A 15063-nucleotide genomic window follows, 5' to 3' on the forward strand; every position below is an offset into this window, starting at 1 on the left:
TACAGAACAGTTACTTAAAGCAAAATCGACTAAAAGGAATGCAATTTGGGTTTTATTTTATGAAAATTAACTTTGGAAGAAAGAGGTGAAAGGATGAGAGAACATCACGTAACAGATGTTAGACAAGTTGGTTAATACAACTTGGACACTATGGCTATGAGCATGATACAGGAATGTCTACAATCTCCAGGCTAAGATCATGAGCTTTTGATGTCTCCCTGGGGCATATGAGCAGAATGAGGCTCACTCAGTTGATATAGCTTGATTTCAGGTTGTTAATCTTTTGCATTCTGGATAGATACTGATTTTCACATGGGAGAACACATATCACAGTCAGCTGTGGAGAGATGCAAGAGGCTGGAGTTCCCCAAAAGTACTTTTAATTAAGAAAATGTTATTAAGATCCTCAGAATTTCCCAGTAGAATACACTAAACAGATCCACAGCTCTGCAGAAAACAGAGTTTATATATCCTGTCTGAATTAGCCAGCATCCAGAATTTGCATTATTTTTACATACAGGACTTTTTGACAGATATTGCTTATATTTAAAGCACTTCAAAACACCTTGTAGTGAGCAGAGAGCAAGTCAGGCCACTGACGAAGCCGGTGTTCTCATGACCCATAGTGTCCATCCAGTTTTCTCTTGTGGAGAAAGACTCCAGCTAGGTTTATACTTTCTATAGGCCAAACTTCAGTTTTTCTACATGATCAGCTTAAATAAGCAGGTGGTTTATTTTGTGTTTTTTCTTTCTTCAGAAGTGTGCAGAACCTCATTTTAAAGGAGGGAGTTTCTTCATGTAAATGCCTGCCTGGTTTTGAATGCAGAAGTCTTATTAATTTATCCCTGTCAACTCCCTACAATCCCTTTTTGTGCTGTGAGAGCTCAACTTCACTCTTTAAGCCTAGGGTTTTAAGTTAACAGATTCACTTTTGCCACAGCAGTGCTCCCATGCATACAGTTAAGGGCATTAACTGTATTAAAGTCATCAAGGCTTAAGAAGATGTGAACCCTCTAGAGAAGGCTGACTTCAAAAGTCAAAATCATCATCATTGTTATGGTGGCTTGTATGGTCAGGATGAGGATGAGTACACTCCCATACAGCCTAGAGCATTCCTTCCTGAATATCATGGGAGTAATCATTTTACAGCGGAGTATCTCTGTACATGCAGATTCCAGGTAAAACATTCCATAGAAGTCTGCCAAAGCCAACTGCTGTTGTTTTCAAACATAAATGTGTAATATTCCCATTTAGCATTAAATAAAGACATGCTCTGTCTGTCTGGTCGCTACAGATCATCCTCTTCCATAACAGAAATAAGAGCTTAGATGCCAGAGACCTGTAGAAGTCTTGCTTATTATGTATTAGCTTTGCTCCCAGTGATGCCAGTCTCCCTGTAGCCTAAAAGACTTTACCAAATCAATCTGGGGACTCAGAGAAAGAACTTCTTATTTCCAGGGGATGAGAAATGTGTCCCAAAGTGTAAAAAAAGATAACCACACTCACTCACCTCCAACACAGACAAACATGCTTTGCTTTAAACTGGGATACTTAAGGCAGTAGTCTGACTATGCACTGGGCTGGGAGGACTCGGTATGTTTCCATTTCGTGAAAGATCTAGTAACATTTTTGCTTGCTGAAATAAGCTGGCAGATCGACCCCTCACTGGATTCACAGATCTATGATAGATGAGTTGCTGGGACAGGGCTGAGCTCTCTGATACTGAGTTATGAACAGCACATCATTAACATTCAAGAGGAAGCCGTCATGGAGCTTATCAGTCCAATGCATAATAACACCCTGAGAAAGAACTATTTGTTATCTTAGAGTCTAGAATTACCTGAAATAAAAGTCTGTATGCCAAAAGCACTCAGATGTGGAATTACATCACAGCATTTTTGAAGCCACATCCATGTGCTGAGTCTGTCCTTATTTTCATGGATATAAAATGTCAAATGTATTACAAAGGCTAAAAAAGCTTGTGTCTGGCAAGGCCAGAAGTCATGGTGACTGGAATGAAGGCTTGGGAATGAAGGCTGCTTTGAACTTACTGGGAAAAGAGTCAAAAAAAAGAAGAATTGCTGATAAAGTGTTGGATAAGAAATGGCATGAGAAGGAAACAGCCTATGGGAAACAAACCTGTAAGGGAATACCTCCACATGAGTGTTTTAACCAGCAGAAAATGGGAATTGGTTGCTCTCAAGCATAAAGGAGCACAGGTCCTGGGACTTCAGGGAGCTTCCGATGTACTACCTGGGTTTAATAAATGAAAATAGGGTGTAAACACTTGAAATCCTGGCTCCAGTCAATTCCATAGAATTTTTTACGTTGTATTTTCCTTGGAGCCAGAATTTTGCTTTAAAGTGAAATACATTTGCATTCAGCAATGGAAAGGGAAAACTGGCAGAAGAATGCATGATCTGAGTATCCTACAGCCAGATATAAATCATTCCCTTCGTCTCCAGCTTTGACAGACAAGCTTATTCCCAGTGGAGAGGACATATTCTAATACAGCTCATGACCACAATATTTTAGTCATTGTTTAAGCAGGTAACAGGTCCTCTGAGACTTGATGAAGATGCTGCCACCTAAAACACAATAAACATCATCTTCAGAGGCTGTTCAAGATGCTGCTCTGAAAAGATGCATGGGCTGCCATGCGGGCTATGTCTACCAAGGGTGAAAACAGGAGAGACACAACGTAAATAAAACTCACAGTGAAATAGGTTTAAGTTGTTGAAGATATACTAGGGTCCCAGGTAGGCTGTTGTGGCTGTTGCTCTTACAGCTTTTTAGTTGGATACCGGTACCTAAGTGAATTACACTTAGGTTAACTGTATTTATCTGATCACGTTGCAGTTGACTCTCCCAGCTGCCGTGTCATACAACTGAAATAGCACTGCCTTTATGACTGCAGGAGCAGCAGATAAAGCTTTGGCCATAAAATGTCACTTTCTATGGAAAATGGGTTTATTAGAACAGGAATTAAAAGAAGAAAAGACTGATTAAGAATGTAGTAAACAAGCAAGAGCACACAGTGAGTTTGCCATAGCAATCTGAAGCAACCTGGAGCAAGGCTCTGGAATGCAAAGCCACAAGAGCACAAAGAGCAGAACAACAGGGTGATTTTTTAAAGGCACATGATGAAACATCATTTCTTCTTTGGCTGCAGCTTTACTAACTTCCCAAAGGCACTTCTGTGCTAGCCTTGGCTTGATCAAATGTTTCCCAGCATAAAACAGTACCTCTCTAGACAAATGGATCATCCAAGACCTTATGAACAAACTGAGGATAATATCTCCCAGACCTACCGTAAGACTTAAAACATTACTGAATGTTTACAATCCTACAATGAGAGGGAATGTAAAGGAAAAGATCTGTGGGCAACTCTCCCACTTTCCAGTCCCAGGGAATTCTCTCAGACACGCATCCTGTGTCTCATTCACTTCGCTTCACAGGTTCTTATAAAAAACAGCTTCTGCAGAGGCTGTTCAAGGTGCTGCCCTAAAGAGCAGAGCAAGTGCCTATGCTGCTTCTGGACATGTGATACTGGCGAGCACAACAGAGCTGCTCCAGGTGACCACTGGATCAGATTTAATTACAACCTCCAGGCTAACACACAAACCGTCAATGAGGAATGCTCCCAGCTGCAGACACCAAGGTTGGCATGTCAAGCTTTGTTACCAAATCTTTTCATCTTTCTAGGCTGGTAAATAGCTTCATTTCCAAGCTGTGTTTAGGAATTACTGCAGAGAATCCAAAGAGAGATGGGGTAAGAAAAGAGGAAGGCAAATAGTTTTCTGTTAAATAAAAGTGGTTTGAATTGATATCTTGAGTGCAAAAACAAATGGCCTTCAGATGTGGCTTTACAAATTACAATATCAGTAGAAAAAAAAAGAGGAGTCTCTTAAATGTTAAGTTTTCCCTCAAGATTCAAGTGATCATTCGTGCTGGCTGCTTCGCTTCATTCCTTCCCCTAACTTCCAAGCTGAAATGTCAGCTCAAAGTCTATTTACAGTCCCTCACTTTAGACTTTCCTATGACACTCTCAAAGTAATATTTGAATTTCCATTCCATCAACTCAAAGCAAAACAACCCCAAACTTTGAGTATATCAGATATGGGGATTAAAACTGTGTGCTGCTCATGTGCCTCCTAGTGATTTTGCCTAAAAGGGATTGGTTTGGTGCACGATTCTGATGCATCTAATATCCAAGCTATGAAGTAACACTAACAGGTCTAAAGCATGCTTAGAAAAGTGTATCAAGAGTTTTTCTGTAGGATATCTAACTACAGTCATGGCACTGCCCTTGCACACTCTAATGCTTCCTGGTGTAAGTTATTTAGTAAGGCTAAAGTACCAACACAAATGCTTTGTACCTTCTTCACATGAATGAGGTGCATTCATCTCCTACAGCATTAACAGTGTTTTAAGAAGTTATGAAGCTCCTGGAAGCCCCCAGCTGTGCATATTCCTCCTCCCAGCTGCGCTAACAGTTAGGTTATGGCAGTCATATGTGTTCTAAAGGAAATAAATTAAATTATCTGGGTTAAGAGCCTTTTCAATAGCTTTTATTTAAAGCCTGATCACTTCCCTGCTCCACGTTTGAGAGCCTCTCCCATATCCTGTAGCAGTAGGATATCTGCAAGGTGGCAAACTCTGAACTTCAAACTTTGAGTTGATATCATAGAATCATAGAATCATAGAACAGTTAGGGTTGGAAAGGACCTTAAGATCATCAAGTTCCAACCCCCCTGCCATGGGCAGGGACACCTCACACTAAACCATGGCACCCAAGGCTCTGTCCAACCTCGCCTTGAACACTGCCGGGGATGGAGCATTCACAGCTTCCCTGGGCAGCCCATTCCAGTGCCTCACCACCCTCACAGTAAAGAATTTCTTCCTTAGATCCAATCTAAACTTCCCCTGTTTAAGTTTTAACCCGTTACCCCTTGTCGTATCACTACAGTCCCTAATGAAGAGTCCCTCTCCAGCATCCCTATAGGCCCCCTTCAGATACTGGAAAGATGCTATGAGGTCTTGATGTCTGAGATAGTTACAGAAATAAGCACAAAGGTTCCTGAGTAGCTCTTTCCTTTGCAGAGCAGATCACTACTGCTCCTGGGATGACCGTTTAAGCACAGTCCAATTGTGTCCAATTCTACACACTGTGTGTGCAAACTTGTATCGGATGGAGTTAATCTGATGGTCCGAGGATATTAGGTGATATAAGTAGCAATAGGAACTGCAAACTTGGATGAAGAGACTCAGTCTTGTGCTGCACCTTCCAGTGTATGCATGTAGGAAGTGGGGATGACATCAAGAAAACTGTAAAAAAGCTTGTGTCGACTGATATACCAATGGATTTTAAGTTACTTCAGACTGTGTTTATATTGCTGAACAGGGAGGACCAGGAAGGTACCAATACCCAGTTCTAACATCAGATTTTCCTTACTGATTCATACCTACACTGCCTATAGCCAGCCCTCTGTAAAGCAGCCTTATCTTAGAGGTTGCTGAAACAGTCCAGAGCACACAAACTAGCAATGAGGAATGTTCCCAGCTGAGGACACCAAGGTTGGCACGTCAAGCTTTGTTATCAAACCTTTTCATCTTTCTAGGCTGGTAAATAGCTTCATTTCCAAGCTGTGTTCAGGAATTACTGCAGAGAATCCAGAAAGAGATGGGGTAAGAAAAGAGGAAGGCAAGTAGTTTTCTGTTAAATAAGAGTGTTTTGAATTGATATCTTGAGTACAAACCCAAATGACTTTCAGATGTAGATTTATAAATTACCCAAAAGAGACCTAACAAAACAATACAGACAACCAAAAGTCCTTGCTTGATTGTATTCCCTCATTTCCTGGACCTCTTTTATTTAGCAGTGCAGATGTACCGATAGTGTAGCTGTGGTACTAAGACCACATTTCAGGTATGTTTCTGAACCAGGAATCAGCAGCCAGCTCTTGCAGAGCAGCTTCTAGCCACTACTGGAAGATTTTATTGGGATTAATTTGGCTGGGGTAGAATAATATCAAGTCTCCAGCACTAACCATCTTACACTGCCTTGTTACTGCTGAGTGTAAGCCATGCTGGCTGCAAGTATCTCAGGGTAGCGAAAATTCAAGTGTTATTTGCAAGTGCAAGTGTTTCAGAACAGGCAACGCAGTCACAAAGCAAAGTCAGCTGGATTTAAAGTCCTGGCCTGGAGAAAAGAGTGTCCTGATTTCTTTCTTTGCTGAGCTTAGACTCCTTTTGTGACTTCTGGGCTTCCCTCATAGACTGAACGATCACACATCCTATTATGGATCCATTTATCTGTTCTTCCCTGTATTTCGCTGTCATTTTTTACCACATGGAAGGAAAGAGAGAGAGAGCAAAGCAGGGAAACCAGAAAGATTGCTTCCTTACACTACTTGCAGTCCCTTCCTTTGCTTCTCTCCTTCCCTTGCCTCTGTTGGCACAAGGCTAAATTCTCCCTAGTGAAGAGTTAGGAGCCTTTTGGGGATCTGCGAGGAGCTCTGCAGAGCTGGGAAGAGGATGTCATCACAGCATCTTGCTGCATGTTCTTGATGCAGCAAGAAAATAATAGTGCCATAGTGCTGTACCTGGCTTGTCACTATGCCTGGTGGAGTTCCCTCCTCCTTGTCAAGACACAGAACTCCTGTACAAATCAGGACACGGTTTTATGTGGACACAGTGCTACAGAGGACAAATCTCTCCATACTGTTTCAGGTCAGCTCAAAGGAAGAGCTGCTTCTCACTGAAGACACACAGGACTGCTGCTTGACTATAAATGATGGGGTTTAAACCCCTTCCTGTTTCCCTCCTCTGCCTTCACATCTGTGGTCTTATCTGGAACCTGTATGGTTCCTGCAGCTGCACCACGCTGTGATAAAAGGTTAACATCATAAGAAATTGGCAAACCCCCATCACTGGCAGCATCTCATGAGTGAGTCATTCTTGCTATAGGAGCCATTTCCTTTAAAGTGAAAAGAAAAAGAATACAATACAGAAATAAGGAACCAATCACTGAACTTGCCATAAATAACGTTTCCTCCTCCTTCTCTTTCAGCAGCTGACTTGCACTCTTTGCTTTCTCCCTTTGCTGCCTAAGTTCCCAGCTCCTGGTTCTAGCAATCTGTAAATGAACTGCAAAAGGAGCAGCGTGAGTCATACCAAGCCCAGACAAGCAGCAGCCTATGGGGAACCTTCTCCCACTCCAGAGAAGATTTTATTCCCTGGCTTTAAAAACTCAGTGCAATTAGAAGGGGAAAGGGGGAAAAAGCTCTTCCAAACACAATGTCAGTGTTTCCATTACTTCATAGGGAAACATTGTCTCCCTCTTATTTAAAAGATGATATATTAGTGCTTATTTTCCTGTCAGTCGTGTGTGAGAGAGGAAAGGGGAGGCAAAAGGGATAAGGATTTGCTGGCTTCTTTTGCTTACCTATGAAAATACCAAAAGCCTGCATCAGCTAAGAAGCGGGAAGCAGCTGGAATATATCTGGATAGAACACCTCAGCCAGGCAAGCTCCATAATGGAAACTCCCTGCACTTAAGACATCCTGAGGTGGTTTAAACTCCACAGCTCTGAAGGAGCCCTGCTAACTTCCTAAAGTGTGACATGAAACGAGTCTGTATTCAAAAGGCAGTCAAGGGTTAAAAAGAAAGTTACCTCAATGCAGAATGCCTATCAGAACAGACTGTTCAACATTACAAACAGCTATTTTCCATGCCCCCAAGCCTGATAAAAATAGCTGTCTAGAGTGTGCTGAGGATACAGGTTACATACATACCTGCACTGATCAAATCTGAACACCTTGTTTGTGAGTCACTAAGTATAACTTAAGGCTCTGGTTCTGTCCAGTAATGAAAAGTGTTCTCTTACCCTTACTCCCCATTACATGTGTATAACGTACTGGAATATTTGGCACAAAGCTATGGATGCAGATGTATGACAATATGCTGTCATACAATAGAGGTTTGTAGAGGAGGGTGCTGGTAAATAATGCAGCCCCAGACACACCAGAGCTCTGGAGCACCTTCAGCCCCTCTTGGCTGCTAAGGCTCTGGAGAACCACAAAAGTCAAGGCTGATGGAACAAGAGGATCCAACAGATCCACAAACATTTTCACACCAAATGTGAGGCTTCTCTTGAGTCTGAGGTTGCTGATTATTTGTCCTTCTATTTCCAGGGGCATCACTATTTGCTAAGAGAAAATGATAAAATCTGGAATCTCTTCTGAATTCCAGCTTTATAAGTGACCAAATGCCAGCCTCTATCATCACTGTCTTCAACCACACGCTGCTATTTCCACCACTTCTCTTGTCCCAGGTCTCTAGAGCAGCTTCCCTCACATCCCACTTTTGCATGTGGTACTGCACATCCAAGGGGAAGCAGTTAGATCCATGGATAATCCCCTCTGTGCTATTTCTGTGTGGTGCACATATCCTATGTGCCATGTGTAGCTGCAAATACACATTCATTGCATTAGTGCCGAGGCAAAGGCAGAACTGCCTGCAAAGTTGTCACCTTTGTGAACATTTTCCTTCCCTTCTTTTATTAAAGAGTGTAATGCTTAAATTCCCACCCCTATCTCTTCTCTCTCACGATGTTCTGTTCAGCAAGAAAGGTGGTTTTGTTTATAGATGCAAGGAATTAAATCCATGTCTCAAGCTTGACCCTGTCTGTCTCATTCCAGTGAATACCAATTCTCAGCCATCAGAAACAAAGAATGGAGAGATAAAGTCTTCCTCAAACAATGCTCAGCAATCCTCTCTTTCATTCCCAAGTGGCTCCTGAAATCAGAGATGATGTCCCTCCTCCCAGGGCTACCCTGTTCACTCCAGGAGGAGCAAGATTTTCACTCTCATGCTGTAAGTGATGTAGTCATGGAAGGCTGTCAGAGACTGAGACACATGTCCTTGCAATGTAATACTTCCTCCACGGCCATCCCAGTGGACACTATGCTATAGGAAAACACTTGAAAAGAGGGGAAAAATGCTTCTCAGCAGCAGCTGGATTCAGACACTGCCTGTGGCTCAATCTTCTGGCTGATTCAGCTTTCTTTTGTGGTTATAGTGAGGTAACCCTGGCTAAGATAGTGCACAGGGGGCTTTAAGCCATGTGCTCAGAAGAATTAATCAGGCACAATATGATCCATTGTCCTCTGCTTACTTTAGGTTAAGGAAAATCATCCTAGCCAATAGCAGAGGTTAAAGAATAGACATCTTGCTCATGAATGTGGCTATTGTCAGCACTCAACAAAATGTAACAGCCACAGGGACAATGGCAAAATAACTATGGAAAATATTTGCCCTCCTAGTCTTCTGCTGAAGGGAAGGATCTGTATGTGGGATGCAGCACTTCTACATGCTGGGTTATCATGTCACTTCACCTTTCCGGGTTAAACCTGCCTCTAGGAACAGAGCCAAGGTTCTACTACCTGCACTAGTAGATCACCTCTACTCTCATTTCAACAGACATTCCAGGCCACGTACTGTAGTGCCACAGTTATCTTAAGACAGTTTTCCAGGCCACAGGGACTACAATGGAAGTAGTAAAAAAGAGGATGATGAAGGAACAATAAAGGAAGAAGAGAATCTTAGCAAGGAAAGAACAAAGGAGTCACAGCATAGATAATGGAAATACTCAGTATTTCTGAGTCTCCTGAAACCTCTCCTGTTTTCTCTCTTCCAACAAATGAGCCAGAAATGATGTATTTCATAACCTTATGTTTACTGCACTCTCAATTTAAACTCCCAAACAGTGATTTTTACTACGACCAGATAGAGCCATCAGATGGGACATTACAGGAAACCTAGTTATTTTACTCTATACCATTTCTTATCCAGGACAAATTAGATGTTATTTCCCTGTCTTTTTATTTCCAGAAGGTCTGCGCTTTTAAAGGACATAGAATATGGGAACTGGTATGGCACAAAAATGGGCATTAAAATTCTGCAGGGTCTGAATGGTTACCCATGTGCTCAGCTCAAATCTTCTGATCCTGGTGTGGGAACTATTGCATTCCCAATTCCTCAGGAGCATTATTCAGATTTGTTTTCTTCAGGAAATCTATTTTCTTTCTTACACACACATATACATATGTTTGCTTGTGACGGCTGCCTCTGATCCTTTGTCCTTCCATTACTCTGTTACCTCCACCGTGTTCTTGAGAGCACTCCAAGTCTCTGTGGCCCATTAAAAGCTGAAGTCTGCAAACTGATCTGTGGGAAGCTGTTCATGCATAAGAGCAAACACACTCACCAGGAAGACTCTTGTTGAGCCATTAGCACCAGACCAGTTCCACGCAGTAGTGTGTAATTAGTGCGGATAACTAATACTAGAAGCTATTTCCCCGGCAGTTTGGGACGTTTTGAAAGGCATAACAAAGTTATAAAGCATGAAAAGACAAAGATGAAATGCTGTTTCAAATTACCAAATTCACTCTCCTTGAGGATGTGTACAAGGGAATAGGAACCCATTAAGAAACAAGAAGCAGCTGAGTTTAAACACAACCCAAATCATGTGAGTTTTCACTTAACACTGGTGATTACACAATTATTGTTCTGTTGTATAAGTAGGCAAACTATGTTGCCTGCAAATAATCAAGTTAAAATCCTGAAGGTCCAGAGCTGTAAACATCATCCCCATTGGGAATCCAAAGCTCTTTCTGAAAGAAGCATGGATCTAATTAAAAATATCTAACATGATTTGGTTTCGTTACGGTAACGTCTTTGCCAAATCTCCTTTATAAACCTTAGGTTTGTTTTTAATTAGAAACAAAAGCCCAAAATACCAAACTGCTTAACATTATTGCTGCCAGAAAGATGGGCATTATGGTGAAAGCCATTTTTTTCCTGAATTAGGACAATTTCATTTTCACAGGGATTTGCTGCTTTAAATGTTAGAGATTTCCAGTTAAGTTGTATTTTTCCCCACCAAATGAACAAAACACGTCCTGTCCGGTTTCATCTGACTCTTGTAAAGAGTAGCATGAATAAAGCAGATCAATTATTGTTAGTCATAAGAAAACCTATTGTTTGCATCTCCTTTGTTACAGTCCAGAAAGTTGCTTTAAGAACAAAGCCCCCACCAAACATGACATTCAGGGAGCCTTTATGTAGTGCAACCCCAGTGCATTTACATTCAAATGAATTTGGAGAGTGATAAAATGCATAAAAGCACAACAGACATCAGAAGAAGTAATGTTTTGATTCCCCAGATGAAGAATTATCCTGCATGTCACTGATATGCAAATAAATTACAAGGTCTCCCTGTAACAACTGGCCTCAATTCAATAGCTTTTCCTTCAGAACAGTCAAAAAATCCTTGAATGGTAGTAAAGAAGCACTTCATGATATTTAACAGTACTTTAGTGTACCAAAGTGATATAATATGCCTGCTGCATGCACATCTGAATCAGAGAGGTGATACCTTATTTGGGCTTGAGTTCCCTTAACCTTATTCCTACAGCAGGAATCCAAAGCAAGCTATCAATGTGTCTTCAGAGAAGCAATAATACAGACTGCAGACGCTCTGTAGGATGGTCCCAGCAGGCTCAGCAGTTACACTTGGCAAAACAGAGCTTCAACTCAGGCATTATCATAAAATCATCACTGACATCAGCTCAGAAAGCCATGAGCTAACCCTCACCAGGTTCTCCTTACCTCTGATTAAAATCAACAGCAACTGGGTACCTAAATAGCTTCTAGAAGTTACACAGCCAGCTTAAAAAGCAAAGCAGGCTGTGGGACAGCAAGAGCTCACACAGCAGCATTCCCATTCCTCAATATTCTCTCTTCTCTAAACTGAGGAAAGGCAAGATTAAAATCCAACCTGGACTTCTCCACAGTTTGTTAGACTCTCACTGATCTGGCCACTGATCCCAGGTTTGCTGCTGAAAGCAGAATCCAGGCTTTGGAGATTCAGACTGAATGATTTGCACAGCTCCCCTAAATATATCCATAAAGAGAGCTTTAAAGAATCTGCAGTAGGACTCATACAAGGAGTAAAGCCCAGGCTGACATAAACTCAATGTGTTTCTTTCAGATGAGCCTAAAGAAGCTGGAGCATCGAGCCAAATCTGTTTAATCTGGAAATGATGCTGGAAATCTCATAAAGTCAGGCTTTCCTGAAAGATTTGTAGTACTTCCTTATTTTCATGTGGTCAGAAATTACTACAAGAAAAATGTCTTTTCATGCTATTTCAGTATTTCAGCTTTATATTTGGACCAAAATCAAAACTGCTTTAATTTTATTTTCAACCAGCTCTAACCAGCCTGCAAGAAGAGGACTGCAATTAGATTTAGGTTGATACGTCAAGAGTTGTTCCATAATCCTGAGTACAATACTCATACGCTTTTTGACCTTTTTTCTTATTAATTAATCACATTTCCCTTTTGCCAGCAAAGTTTTGAACCGGTATGGCCAAGGTAGTGCCGTCTTGTCAGGATATCCACAAATATATTTTAGACTTCCCATTTAGCAGAGGAATCCTGCTTATGTGCTTCCTCCCATGGTTAACCATGTCCTTTGGCCATCTGAGGAGTCACCCTGGGCCTCCTGAACTGCACAGAGCTAAAAGCAGCAGAGGGAACACAAAGCATGAGTGCCTTGTGACTTGGAAGTAAATACTCTCCAATGCAGTTCTCTGGTGCCCATTGACTTCAGCAGGCCTTTTATCTGCCCCAGATGCCTGCTAATGAAAAGGGGTTGCTGCTTCTTTTGCTAAGTCCAAGAACTGAATGGCAGCAGTGGCTCGCCAGTTCCGGATCTAACTCTAGGAAAGTTGCATTTTCCAACCCCACCAAAAGAAATGCTTGTCACATTATTCATACATGTGGTCTCTTACCATATGAGGAGGCAGGCTGAGAAAGGGAAAAGCCAATGCTAATATTTGCACAGACCAACTCAGGCCAGAATCAGAACAAGTGAGACAGTATGTCCTTGACTCTCACAGCAGAGACTGAGCAAGGAGAGCACACCCTTCAGCCAACAGCTGAGGGGCTCCCAAGGATGACTGCTCACGAGGCTCAATGGATATGTGAACCCTCAGTTCTATGCCCCTGCTGCACAGACTATATAGAAACTGTGGCATAAGGGTGCCTCAGCAGTACCAGGATTCTGGCCCGTATCAGAAGCATGTTTCCCACCATCAAATATTGGAGGGAATCATTTGGAGAAAAACTGAGAAAGTGCATGTTTTCTTGGAGCATTGTGTGCAGTTCTGGTGTGCTCAACAGAAAAAGGACATGGAACTGTTGGAACAAGTCCAGAGGAGGCCACGAGGATGATCAGGGGACTGGAGCACCTCCTGTATGGAGACAGGCTGAGGAAGTTGGGGCTGTTCAGCCTGGAGAAGAGAAGGCTGCGTGGAGACCTCATAGCAGCTTCCAGTGTCTGAAGGGGGCCTATAGGGATGCTGGGGAGGGACTCTTCATTAGGGACTGTAGTGACAGGACAAGGGGTAACGGGTTAAAACTGAAACAGGGGAAGTTTAGATTGGATATAAGGAGGAAATTCTTTCCTGTTAGGGTGGTGAGGCACTGGAATGGGTTGCCCAGGGAGGTTGTGAATGCTCCATCCCTGGCAGTGTTCAAGGCCAGGTTGGACAGAGCCTTGGGTGATACAGTTTAGTGTGAGGTGTCCCTGCCCATGGCAGGGGGGTTGGACCTTTCCAACCCTAACTATTCTATGATTCTATGATTCGATGATTCTATGATTCTATGATCCAGAGAAGCTGCAGGATACCCATAGGATATTCTGGGGATCACAAATAACAACACACAGACTGGTATGGATTGGAAAGAACCTTATCGTCTAGTTCCAACCCCTGCCATGGGCAGGAATGCCACACTAGGCCATGTCGCCCAAGGCTCTGTCCAACCTAGCCTTGAACACTGCCAGGGGTGGAGCATTTACCCCTTCTTCAGGCAACCTGTTCCAGTGCCTCATCACCCTCATCCAAAACTAGAAACATCTAAAACTAGAAGCAATAGAACAATTATCCCTCTGGCCTAGAGGAAAATGTACTACTCCATCTTGATTTAACAGAGGGAAAAGGCTCTAGAAGTAAATCCATGGCAATGAAAACCTAGAATCTGCCAAGATGCCCCAGAAAACATAGAATCATAGAATAGTTAGGGTTGGAAAGGACCTTAAGATCATCCAGTTCCAACCCCCCTGCCATGGGCAGGGACACCTCACACTAAACCATGCCCCCCAAGGCTCTGTCCAACCTGCCCTTGAGCACTGACAGGGATTGGATCATTCTCAACTTCCCTGGGCAACCCATTCCGGTGCCTCACCACCCTTACAGTAAAGAATTTTGGAGCCCAAGGAATATTCATAGAATCACAGAATACCAGGTTGGAAGGGACCTCAAGGAACAGCTGGTCCAATCTTTCTTGTCAAAAGCATGACCTAGACTAGATGGCTCAGCATCCTGTCCAGCTGAATCTTAAAAGTGTCCAAAGTTGGGGAATCTACCTCTTCCCTGGGGAGATCATTCCAATGGCTAATTTTTCTTTTGTGACAAATTTTCCTCTTGGGAAAAATTCCTCAATCAGAACGTAGCCATCACCCTTTGTCTTTTCTATGTGCCTCCTTGGTAAAGGAGTTCCAGTTAATGAAGCAGCCAGCTTGGAAAAGTCTGCTAGATTTTGTAAAAGATGTGTTGAAAGAATTTGCCCTTCTTTGCAGTATTTCCAATCAAAAAACTCTTTAGTGAGGAGGAGACCATTTTACAGTAGAAAGCCCATTCCAGAGGACTCCTGGAGATGAATCCAGAGAAGGGTGCAAACAAGTGACTCACAACCGGGGGGAGTTTGGTCTGGCAAAGCAAGAGCTGAAAGAATGTGATAGCGATGCTTCACGTTCCAGCAAGGATGGACTGGAACAGATCACAAACAGATGAGGAAAACATGGATAAATTGTATGAGGAAGAAGAAACTTAAGATTTAGGAAATCTTAGGAGAGGGTTAAGAAAAGGTGGGGGAAGGGGGTTGTTTTCATATTAATCCAATCCTCTAGCAGAGCATGCCATTTGGCAATATGAC

Source organism: Pezoporus occidentalis, unplaced genomic scaffold (genome assembly GCF_034315485.1).
Source record: "Pezoporus occidentalis ecotype Australia unplaced genomic scaffold, CSIRO_AGI_Poc_V1 ctg64, whole genome shotgun sequence".
NCBI lineage: Eukaryota > Metazoa > Chordata > Aves > Psittaciformes > Psittacidae > Pezoporus > Pezoporus occidentalis.